Consider the following 13,167-nt stretch of genomic DNA (forward strand, 5'->3'; position numbering starts at 1 on the left):
AACACGAGTATAAGTTAAAGTTAAAGTTTAAATAAAAACAAATTGTGGAACCTTGAAGACTTCCTCGCACATGCACTGAGAATTGACTTTTCAGTGATGTAGAAGACATCTGTGTCCAGCTCCCACCCTCCCGGTGCACCTGTGGCAGAAATCGAACATACCCCATAGGCGTGACTGATTTCACAGCTCTGGGTTTGTGCTGCAGCAGCTGAACAGCTTCCTATTTTATAATCCTACAAGTTTTGTCTTCAAATCTACAGGAGAACTACTTTAAAACAACACACAAGTATTTATTCTCAGAGGCAGGCGTTTTGTCTGTATATTTATTTAAGTAGTCGCAGATGACGCATTTCTAGCTGTAACTTAATTAATGTTAGCGTTAACTAGCTAGAGAGATTGAATTTAACTATTTATTGTAAACTTAACAAGATCCATTGTAGAACAATTTGACCTACCGGAAAAATGATAATAATGACAGAGGAAATGTCTGTACGTGTTTTAGTGGAATATTAGGTTAAATGATGATGAAAAAACACAGCAAGATTAACACTAGCTAGCTCAGTTGTCACTATTTATCACTATTTGAGTGACCGGTATAGCCGTTGGATAATGGAAAACGTTACAGGGCCTGTTGCTGCTTTCAGTGGTTATTTTTCGTGAACAATTAGATTAAAAATATAAAGATATCTGGAACAGCTTGGTCAAAATAAAGCTGAAAGATGGGATGACATTCGCATGAAAATAGAGTATTTTTAAACACACACTCTAACATTTGTTCCTAACTGTTGCACAAAACCTAAAAACGCTTAGCAACTAACAATACCATTTTATCTCTACAGCAGAAAGTCCTCAAATATCTTTCTAACCTGCTGCACAGGTGAGATGGCAGTCTCCTGTGGTCTGCTTACTCCGCAGAAGGAACCAGGTGCAGAGCGGGGAACCTTTATATAAGGTTTTAATAACCTTTTTGTCTCGTTAAATCACATAAGTAACGGCTTCAAGTGTTAGCATGCTGTGATATTAACAGTAGCACAGTTAACAGTTAACTGTATCATTTAAGGTTTTTGTGTTTTCATATTTTCTTGTGCATGAATGAGGGTGGTTGCGAATGTGCTGGTGTGTGTATGTCTGGATATATTTGTCCATGCACTTGTATGTTTGGTCATCAGGGAGGCTGCAAGGAGCTTTTCTAATCAGTTAAATATATATAAATCTATTGATGATCAGCAACCATCAGCTGTTTGTCGGTCAGTTCCTCTGAAGAGCGTGGAGGTGGAGGTGGAGCTGGAGGTGAGGGACCATGTGGCTACAGTGGTCTCCACTCTGAACTATGAGAACAAGGAGGACAAACCACTAGAGGCTGTTTTCGTCTTCCCTCTGCCTGGAGATGCTGCTGTCTGTCATTTCAGTGCTAAGATTGGACAGACGCAGATTGTAGCTGAGGTGAAGGAGAAACAGGAGGTGAGCTGGACAGTAAAGACTTACTCACTACAACGGAGCTTAAAAGCACAGTAAACACAGGGAAAGTTACTCACATGTGTCATCTGCCCTCCAGGCTTGTCAGAAGTATGATGATGCTTTGAGCTCCGGTCAGCAGGCCTTCCTATTGGAGGAGAGTGAGCAGAGTCCAGATATATTCTCTCTGAGTGTGGGCAGTCTGCCTCCAGGAGAGCGCCTCCATCAGGCTGGAGTACGTCACTGAGCTGGCTGTGCAGGCTGATGACGGGCTGAGGTTTTGTCTGCCTGCTGTGCTCAACCCTCGCTACCAAACTCAGGGTAGGAAAACCAGCCAACACTTTCTTCAGGAACTCTTCAACTTTAGCTTAGTGCACACCACACCTGTCCATACAAAGGGTTTTATTACAACAGGCACACACCTTGTGACAACAGAGCACTTACCCTAAATCTAACAAACATTTTATGGCTTTGTGTTAACTTCAGTAGTTGGAAAGAGGATTGAGATGGAAATACTGTGTTCACACTGACTTTTAGACTTTTCATACAAACAGCCATTGGGCTTTGTCTGAAATGGAGATGAAGGGATGAATTTTCATATTTTAGCCTTGCTAGCGGCATTGCTCTTGGGAAGTCAGTCGGTTTGGTCCAGACTGAAATATCTCAACTATTTGATGGATGTCCATAAACTTTTGAACAGACATTAATTTCCCCCTCAGGTTGAATTGTAATCACTTTGGGGATCCCCTGACTATTCTAGCGCCATCAGCAGGTTGACATTTTTGGCTTTTAGTGAAATGTCTTGTAAACTATTGGATGGATTGCCATCAGTAGATTGGTATAGATATCCATTGAGCCCAGAAGATGAAACCTAATGTCTTTGGTGATCCACTGACTCTTTCTTGAGCACCATCAGCAGGTATAATTTTTTTCCAATACTTTGATTAATGACCAAATACCTGCAAAACTAATGACATTCCCATCAGCTGTACTTTGTGTTAGTAGCTAATTAGCAATTGTAGGCATGCTAACACACTACGTTAAGATGGTTAAAATGGTGAACATTATACCTGCTAAACGTCACCATTGTCCTTATGAGCATGTTAGCATGCTACCATTAGCATTTAGCTTAACGCCCTGCTGTGCCTAAGTACTGCCCACAGAGCTGCTAGCATGGCTGTAGTGTTTTACTGCTAACTATTATTTAGGCTCTGTATTTTCTTCCCTCTACTGTCTTACTGCTGCTTAAATGTAATTTAATGCTCTTTGATTATAGCATTTCTAACTTGTTCACAGGAAGTGGAGGCAGTGGAGGTGGCAGTGTCCAGGTGACCTCTGTTCCAGCCTCTCTGGTGCCCTACAGTCTGTCTTTCTCTGCCCGAGTGTCCTCTCCTCATCCTATCTCTAAAGTAGAGTCCCACTGTTCCCTGGACCCTCTCCAGTACCTCAACACAGAGCAAACCCAGGCCACGGTAGGTAGAGTGCCGACGTGTCTGCTGTGTGTGATTGTTCCTCAGTACTGACAACAAGACACATCACTTTATTTATATTTATGAGCGTGTTTTTGAACTGCAGGTCAAGTTGGCTGCAGGACACAAGTTTGACAGAGATGTTGAACTGCTGATTTATTACAAAGATGCCCACCAGCCCACTGCTGTGGTGGAGGCAGGACAGGCCTCTGCCAAGCCTGGTGAGCGTACATTAGTGAAGTTGTTACTTTGCAAATAAAAGTTCAACATCCTCCAACTGGTGAGTTACTACATATGTTGGAATAAATGGTAAAACCAGATTTGTCTGTCTCTCCTCTGTGTTTCAGGCACTCTGATGGGTGATCCAGTAGTGATGCTGAGCCTGTACCCTGAGTTCTCCCAGGCTGTGATGTCTTCAGTCTCCTCATGTGGAGAGTTTGTGTTCTTACTGGATCGATCTGGCAGTATGGATTGTGCTACCAATAACAGCAAGCAGCAAGAAACTCGCATTGGCAGTGCCAGGGTATTCATTATGTGTTATTTGTTATAAAGTCATTCATAATGTCCCTCTCACACAGTGGCCTTCACTGTCTTTTCTCTCTTCCTTCTTAAGGATACTCTGCTGCTCCTGTTGAAGAGCTTACCAATGGGCTGCTATTTCAACATCTACAGTTTCGGGTCCAGCTACGAACACATCTTCAGGTAAGTGACTCCTTATGTCACTCAGTCCAACAAATGTGTTCCTGTCTTTGGAACCAGTGTTTGTACATGTTAACGGATGATGTGTTCTTGCATTTGCGTGTTTCTGACGGTAGTAAGAGTGTGGAGTACAGCCAGAAGACCTTGGAAGAGGCTCTGAAGAAAGTTGAACAGATGGGCGCTGATCTGGGAGGAACAGAGATTCTTGAGCCCCTCAAACACATTTACAGCCAGTCCTGCATTCCCAGTAAACCTAGACAAGTAATACACACAGCACACACAAACACACACACACACACACACACACACACACACACACACACATCACAGAAGTTTTAAATACAGCAACATGAGTTTAATCTATTGCAACCTCATCATCTGCAGTATGCACTGTGGTCAGTCTCTATCGCCTTTTTTGCGTCTTGTCTATTCGCATGCATGTTTATGTGGCAGCTGTCAGCTAAAACAGAGTGGAAAGAAATTTGCTGATGCTGTTGTGATATTGATGCACTTGCATGTTTAATGTTCAATTGAATTGGTTAATAAATTCTGGCTATATTGAGCTATAATATGATTGGCTATGCATAGATCTCTATTTTGCATTCATACTAATGAAAGGTAAAATTCACCTGTGTTTACGCCTCTCTCCTGTCTGCAGATTAACAGTCCACAGGTTGGCTGCTCGGACTCTGATTTGCTCCCTTGAAATTGAAGAGAGAGAGAACAGAGGAGAGCAAGATGGAGGAGTGAAGAAGAAGGTGGTGGAGCTCAGTGTCCAATCAGGAGTGAGCAGTTCCTTCACTGCCTTCATCAGCAAAGGCGTCAGCAAAGGCGATGGCGAGGCGATTCAAGGACCTCTGGTCCGCAGAGATGTTCCAACACCCAGTAAGTGCATTTTTCCAAGAGCAAATGAAGACTTCATGCGTCACCCATGACTTTAAAATACAAATTGTTTGTTAATACATTTTTGTTGGTTGATTCTGAAATCCTGAATGTGGTGTGTTTTCTGTGGTAATTCAGTTTATAATTCTGCAATATAGTAACATCTTGTTTTTACTACTTCAGTGTTTTAAATGTTGTTAAAGTACTACTTTCTGAAGATTAGTATTAGTTTAGGTGTAACACTGAGTTTTAAGCTTTTTTTAATGCCCAATTGGGCCTTCAGTGAAGAACCTGTGGTTTTCTGGTTGATAGTTTTTGTTTACTAACTCCCACACTATCCTCTGGATTTAATGTCTCTTTTTTTCTATTTTAAAGGACTGCTTCAGTTTTGTCCGCTAGATTCCACTGATCCATGCGCTAAGATGACTGGTATGTAGTAAAAGTTGAATTGTTTTTTTGAACATAGTTGTTATATTTCTGAATACAACAAAAACACAACAATACAATACATGGAAGATGATATAACACAGCAAAACAATTATTTTCTCTGGTAAGAATGATATTGAATTTTTGTTGGCTAATTATGTGAACCTTGCATGATTTGTTTTGGCTGTAGTGTAGTCAAAAGACATTTGATAGTGGGCCAGTAAGGCTATAGATAAACGAGCAGGGATGCTAGAAGTCAGTCAGAATTAGTGTATAAAGACATCATACTAAATGCTGCGCAACATTCATTTTTGCATTAATTTGAATGGCCAGGATAATTTATATCTAATAGTTAGAAACAACATTTTTGGAACATTTACACAACACCAGTCCTCAAACTTGAACACCAACACACTGTGTGTCGAAGCAACCACAGCAACTACACAGACAAGAACACTGAAGTCAAGCATGGAAACTGCAAAGAGATGATGAGGGAGTGAGACAGCATGCACACGTGGGCGAAATATGTGGTGTGACCAGTTCATCTTACAGTAGTTTACAGTGATGCAGGGACGTGAAGATGCAGCCATTTCATACAGGAGACAAGTGTGTACACGGATACCGATGGTCTTTCAACAAGCGTTGGAACTGAGACAGACGTTGTTTGTCACTGTTAGCAGAGACTCCAGTCTGCAGTGTAATACATACACTTCGCTGATAAACCTGAAAATTATACAGGGCTCGATGATGAAGGAAAGTTTTTGATTTGTGTCTCCACTTCTCTTGCTCGTCCATTTGCGCTCACTACGTTTAAACATTATTCAATTATTATTCTGCCAAACATCCATAATTTAGAGAACCCTCTAGTTACCAGATCTATTTTATCACGAAGAGCTATAACCAAGTCACACATCCTATTGTACAGTGTCAATGTGCAGCTGCAGTAAGTACAGTTAACTCACATACTCCAGCAGTAGCTGACTGGATTGAACTCTCTCTGATGGTCTGTCTGACAGAATGATCAGTGCCATGATGTCTCCGGTTACTTTGATTCCCTTTAAATACTCTAAATCTCCAAAACACCTCAATGTGTTCACAAGCAATAGAAAAGCTCTGACCTACTGCGAGTCGTATCACTTTGCAGGAAGTATTATAACTAGAACTCCCAACTAACCATATTGATAATCAAGGCATAAAAAGCTAAGTCTGTCCTGCCACAAATTCAGTTAATTTATTAACAACATGTGTCTGGCCAAACTCATTCCAGTGGCCACACCTTAGACCTAGTTTTTAGTCTGGGTCTGAGAATACCATCTGTGGAAATCAGGGACATGTTTGTATCCGATCACCTATGCATTGTTTTTAACTGTGAATTAGAGGCTGCTAGTACTGAATTATCCCACTCTAAGTACACACGTGCCCTTAATGAGCATAGTGCCTCAAAATTTTGTACACTGTTCAGTTCTCCTGGCAATGTGTTTCCCGATTCCTCCAACACCAACGATTTGGTTGATTCTTTTAACTACCTGTGTTCTTCAACCTTAGATTGCTTATTGCTCCTCTGAAAAATAGACGAAATCCAAAGACTAGAAAACAGCCATGGTTAAATAACAGTATTCAAAGCTGTAAAAGGAAATGCAGAAGAGCAGAACGCAGATAGAAGAAATTTGGTCTCCAGGTCCACTTTGTGGCTATGAAAGAGTTATTACTCCTTTATAATAGGATGGTGATGGATGCAAGAACATGTAATTTCTCTGTACTTATTTCTGCACATCAGCACAACCCCAGATTCCTAGACTGTGGATCAGTTAGTTAACCCAGCATCTCCTTGTGCCCCTGCTGATTGTGATGCTTATTGTGAACATTTTCTTTTGCACTTTGCTGGTAAGGTGGAGTTAATAAGATCTGGTATCACCCCCAACCCTGCCTTTTTAGATGTGGATCACCCTCTCAGAGCAATTTTTCTGCTGTTACTCTGCCTGAACTCGCAGACATCATGTCTCTTATGAGAGTGTCCTCCAGCCCTCTGGACAAAATCCCAACTAGGTTTTTATTGGAAGTTATGGATTGTATTGTGCCCCTTTTGCTATCTATTTTGTAGTGTTGTCAAAAATATCGATATTTTGATAAATATCGATACTGAAATATCTGAACGGTACCAATACTAATTTCCTGAAGTATCGATACTAGCCGCACTTTCACTTCTCTCCAAAGGCGCGCTGACGACCACCACACGCGCACTCGTCTCATTCGCTCTGGTTAGCAAAAGTGAAGTGAATGGAAAGATGGCGAGAACGCCCGCGCGACCGGCTTTGGTTGATAAGGAACACAGCAGGAGTGCTATCTGGAAATATTTTGCATATGAGGCAAATGAACATGGAAAGCCAAAGGACACAAGCAAGCCAATATGCAAGAGATGCTACAGAACAGTGCTAACAAAAGGCGCTAACACCACTAATATAGCAAAGCACCTGAGAGACCGACACCCGGATCTGTATAAAGAATTTCTCGAGGTTGGTATTATTATTATACATTACTGACACTCTATCCTCCAATTTGATACTGTTAAGAGCTTTGACACAATCTGTATTGTTAAAAGCACTATATAAATAAAGGTGACTTGACGACTTCATGTCGATCCAGTGAGCACTGTTTTCGCGTGTGATGCATGCACGTTTGCGTTTAAATCTGTTCATCAAATAACGTTAATGTATTAACCAGCTTTTATGACCGATGAGCAATGCATTTGTTACAGTATATTTTAATCTTTGATAACAGTAGGTATTAGGTAATAAAAATATAATGGATCATGTTAGCTCTGGTCCAATGAAAAATTTTTTTACAAATAGAACTTTGGATTTTAATTAGTACATGTATTAGTGAATGTTAGTTTAAATCAACTTTTAACTTTGATTAACAAATGTTTTGTAAGTATTTTTCATTGCTTATTCATGTTAACAAATATCTATTACCATTAACCTAAGTTCTTAGATTAGTTCATTCAGTTCATTTTAAAAGTGTGGTCAAAAAAAAAAGTTTATTAAAGTTTGGCATTCTCTTGTAGCACCAGAAAGAAGATGAGACTCGACCTGCAACAAAAACAACACAAACACAACCTAGACTACCAGCTGTATTTGAACAGCAAAGAAAGTATGAAGCAAACTCAAATGAAGCCAAGAAGTTGAACAGGACTGTAGCAGTGTACATATGCATGGATCAGGTTCCTGTGTATACTGTTGAGAAACCTGGCTTCAAACAACTTCTTGAACATTTGAACAACAGGTATGCACTTCCTTCACGCAACTTTTTCATGCACACTGAAATCCCAGCCCTATATAACGAAACAAAAGAAATAGTCATGAACCATCTTGGAAGGAAAACCTTTTTTTCATGCACCACTGATCTGTGGACAAGCAGAGCCACTTCCACGTTCATGGCAGTAACTCTGCAATTTGTCACTGAAACCTGGGACATGCAGAGCTGGTGTTTGGGCTGTGTTGGGCTCAACACTGAGCACACAGCAGAATGCTTGAGGGAAGCATTGGAAGAGATGATACAAGAAGCATGGAAGCTGGACATCTCATACATGGCTGGTATCACTACTGATAATGCTTCAGCGAACAAGAAAGCATTTCAGCAAGACTTCACATGGGTCCCCTGCTTTGGGCATAACTTGCACCTTGCCATTAACAAGGGCCTGGATATAGACCGTGTGTCTGGATCACTGTCGAGGTTGAGAAAGACAGTGTCTGCCTTCAGCAGGTCACCAAAGATGTTGCGACAGCTGAAGAAAAAAAAAAGGATTTGCAACTGCCTGAACACAGAATGATCCATGATGAGCCCACACGCTGGGACTCAGCTTATGAGATGGTGGAGAGATTTCTAGAACAGCAGCAAGCTGTCTGTTCAGTTCTAGCTGATGATCGGAAGAAATGGCACCTCATGCCAAAAGATTCAGATATTACAGTTCTTGAGACTGTAAAAGAGGTATTGAGCCCCGTCAGCTTTTCAGTATATGAAAAGATGCCTGAAATCAGTGCAGGAGAGGACCCACTCACATGGTGGAGGACACATGAGTCAACTTTATCTCACCTTGCCCAGTTTGCTAAGAAGTATCTGTGTATCTCTGCTTCAAGTTCAGCTTCAGAGCGTGTATTTAGTACATCAGGGCTCATTTGCAGTGCAAGAAGGGCACGACTTACAGAGGAGCACATTGGCATGCTGGTGTTCCTAGCTCAAAATCTGAAAGTTGCAAAACAACTGTAGGATACAGTAATGGGTGTCAATCTCACTCACCTCTGTAGAGAAAATCTGCATAAAACTGCAGCAACAGATTCCATTTAATTATTTTGTTTACTAATTTGATACTTGATGCATAAGATTGCACTGATTTTGTTTTTGCTTGAAGTTTAAGTATCTTTTATTGACATTGTGATTTGATTTTACTTGAAAATACAAAAGATTGCACTTTTTTTTTTTTACTTGCACTTTATTGGTTTTTGAATGTAATGCAATCTGAGAGGCTTTTGAACAAGTGCACTACCTCAGGACAGTTTTGTTAATGTAAAATATATGTTCTAGACTTGTTATATTTAGCTTTAAATAAAAAAATAACCCCTTAATATTGTGGCAGTTTTTTTCTCCGTGGTATTGAAAATGGAATCGAATATCGATATTTTTCAAGGTATCGTATTGAAGTTAGAAATTCTAGTATCGTGACAACACTACTATTTTGAACAGCTCGCTGTCTACTGGCTGCATCCCAGATTACTTTAAAACCGCTTGTGTCCAGCCAGTCCTAAAAAAACCTGAGCTTGATCCCACCCTCCTGGACAACTATCGTCCAATCTCCAAAGTGCCTTTTATTTCCAAGATTCTCGAAAGAATTGTTTCTAAGCAGCTTCTTGCTGCTGTGGAAAACAATAATACCTTTGAAAAGTTCCAATCTGGCTTTCGTCAACACCACGGCACTGACACAGCCCTTCTCAAAGTCACTAATGACCTTTTAATGAATGCAGACGCAGGCATGTGCTCAATTATTGTGCTGCTGGACTTTGACACAATTGATCATGGCATTCTTCTAGATAGACTGAGGCACTGGGTGGGCATATCTGGCACTGCACTAGACTGGTTCTCATCTTATTTGTCCAATAGAAAATTCTGTGTCAGCATTAATAACTTCATGTCATCCTTCTCCAATATCAAGTACGGTGTGCCTCAAGTTTCAATTCTGGGACCAATACTGCTCTCCTTATATATGCTTCCCTTGGGTGATGTCATCCGCAGACATGGGATTTCTTTTCATTGTTATGCGGATGACACACAGTTGTACCTCCTTGTCAAGCCCACTGACCTTAGTATGCTGAGTTCTCTGCAGGACTGCCTGTCTGACATAAAAAACTGGATGTCGATAAATTTTCTTCAGCTCAACTCAAATAAAACTGAAATCCTTGTTATTGGGCCCCAACACATCACTAATCAAATACTGCCTTCTACTGGAAACCTGTCACATGTCAAGCCTGTTGCAAGAAATCTTGGTGTCCTGTTTGATAGCAATTTATGTTTTGAGCAACATATCACTAAGCTTGTCCAATCATGTTTTTATCACCTTTTATCACCTTACTTTTAAGGCTCTTCATGGCCTGGCTCCAGATTATATTTTAGACCTTTTAATCCCTTATGAACCTTTACGTACTTTGAGATCGTTGGGCAGGGGTCTTCTGTCTGTTCCTGAGTCCAGGATAAAAACAACGGGGGGACAGAGCTTTTGCCATCAGGGCCCCGAGGCTTTTGCCCGAAGACATTAGGTTGTCTGAGTCAGTGTCTTCGTTTAAATCTCCTCAAAACGCATCTTTATCGGAAAGCATATCCTGATTTTACCTGAGCTGTCTGTTTATTTTATTGGTTTTTATGTATTTTATCATTCACTGTGGTAATTTATTTCTCTCTCTGTGAAGCACTTTGTACTTTGTTTTGATAAGTGCTCTATAAATAAAATTTATTATTATTATTGTAATGGATTTTATAACACTTCTTCACCAAGTTTGCAGTTTAATGTTAAAATACATATTTTGAATTGAATGATGACCACAGAAATCCGTGGGTTGACATTCAAAATGAAGAAATGAAGAGGAGACAGAAATGTGTCACAGCCTGTCATGTCCTCACCAGCCCATAATCACCCACACCTGCTCCTAATTACACTCCTGCCCTTAATCCACACTCAGTGTCTAACCTCGTTTGTGGATAGGACTCCATGCACCAGACTATTCCCGTGGTCTCTCCAGTTCCCCGTGGTCTCTCCAGTTCCCCGTCGTCTCTCCAGTCCTCCGTGTGTTCTTCAGTCCTCTGTGTCATCGCCATTCCTCCTTGGTCTCTCCGGTCTGCTGGCTGTCATCATAAATAAAGACATTCCCATCCATCTCGGTGTCCTCTGCCTGTTAGTCTGTGACAAAATGATTTTAATATTAATTTGTGTTCATCATTTTCATTCACTCTGCACTACTGTAGTAAAATATAATAAGGAAAATCACATCCTCTAATTGACATGTCTTTGAAGGATTTTTTTTTTACTGCTGTTGTCTCATTTCGCAATATTTTTATTCATGATAATATTTCAAAATTGTCAAAAATGTCACTTAACTTTTCTCTCAAAATTTTCAGGGAACTGTAAAGAAGAAACTAAAATGAGGTAAAGGTGTTCCTCTTTTTTTTAGATTACATGTAGCAATGCTAAAAAGTACTTTAAAAGGTCACTATAATGTTTCAAATCAGCACTGTGTAAAACTGGTGGACTCACTGCACTCTCTCAGAACAAAATTATTAAAGGAGGTTTCTTAATAAATTGGGGTGAACAGAATTTTGTTCCCTTGAAAAACAGCAATATGTCTTTCCAGAAACAATGTGTCTTTGAGGGAGCTTTAAAAGAATATGAGCAGCAAAGAGGATTCTGCTGGGAAAACTAAATAAAATAAGACACATACATACATGAATATTAAAACTTTGTTAGAATGACAATATAGAAAAATCCAAGCACATGAGGAGGTTGGGGTGGTGGCAGGAGCTGTGGCAACTAGGCCTGTTACAATTATTACATGATTGCCTAATTGCGATTATTGAGCTGACCATGATCAGTCAGAAAAAACATCGTACAAACTAGTTCTGTTCAAGCACAACCCTACCCTTAGTCTTGTTTTGTACCATGTGCAAACCAGATGTATGGATGCATTTTTATGCAAGGCCTTCATCTGATTCTTGGCAGTATGTTGTTTTGTCTGTGTTTATTACCATCCTTTATTATAGGTGTCTCATTAATGAAGCAAACCTAATTATTTTGTTAGGTTTTTATTACAACAAACACAAAATATATGGATACAAACAAACAAGAACAATGAGATCTTGATTATCTACTTGAAATCTCTTCTCTATCTCAGTTTCCAGCAGAATTGGCAGATACTTTAAGGTTATTCAGCGTTCCTCAACTCAGACCAGTGTTAAGCAAACAAGTGCCGTGATCACTATCTTTTCTCAATCTCATTGAAAATATTAAACTGTCTATGATCCTACACATTTAAAGGGACATGTCTACCTTGGATCTCGCACTATCTATCTGTATCTGTCTGGACTCTGAATCCATAGCATTAACCCACTGTATGTATCTAATTACAAGGCTGTTAGTTTTATTATTTTCATTGTGTACTGTATGTGTGTCTTTGTGTATGTCTAGAGACAGTTACCACTTTCCTTACAGTCCCTATGATCCCTACACACAGATTATTTTGTGTTGACACTTTCTTTGATTTTCTCCTCAGAAACTCCTTCATGTGGGGATGCAGGCATTGAGCCCAGGCAGCCTCACAGAGACCCTTTGCTGCAGTTGGGCTCCCTCCAGAAGGCATCTGGCTGCTGGGTGCTAGATCCAGCTCTGGCTGCTGCACTGGGAAAGACCAGCGAGGAGGTGGAAAACCGGAAACCTGCAACAGTGGGTTATTGTCAAATATAGTGCAACTTTAAATTCTTCTTTAGAAGTTGCAGTAAATGGTAACAGAATGCATTAAGAGTGTCACACATTAACTGAAGAAATGATAAAACATATGAAACAGAACAAGACCATCACATCTTTGAAGCAGCTAATCACATCATGTAAGGACAATGTCTGATGTCTGCACTCATACTGTTGGCCTCAACATCTGCATTTCTTTGATTTGGTGAATTAGATTTAAGTACCAAGCCCAAG

General features: G+C 40.2%; 1 pseudogene; it reads left to right on the forward strand.

Moving 5' to 3' along the window:
* The first annotated feature begins 1,077 nt into the window (after positions 1 to 1,077).
* On the forward strand, positions 1,078 to 9,553 carry LOC122878968 (annotated as a pseudogene).
* Positions 9,554 to 13,167: the final 3,614 nt, after the last annotated feature.

Source organism: Siniperca chuatsi, linkage group LG7 (genome assembly GCF_020085105.1).
Source record: "Siniperca chuatsi isolate FFG_IHB_CAS linkage group LG7, ASM2008510v1, whole genome shotgun sequence".
Classification (NCBI taxonomy): domain Eukaryota; kingdom Metazoa; phylum Chordata; class Actinopteri; order Centrarchiformes; family Sinipercidae; genus Siniperca; species Siniperca chuatsi.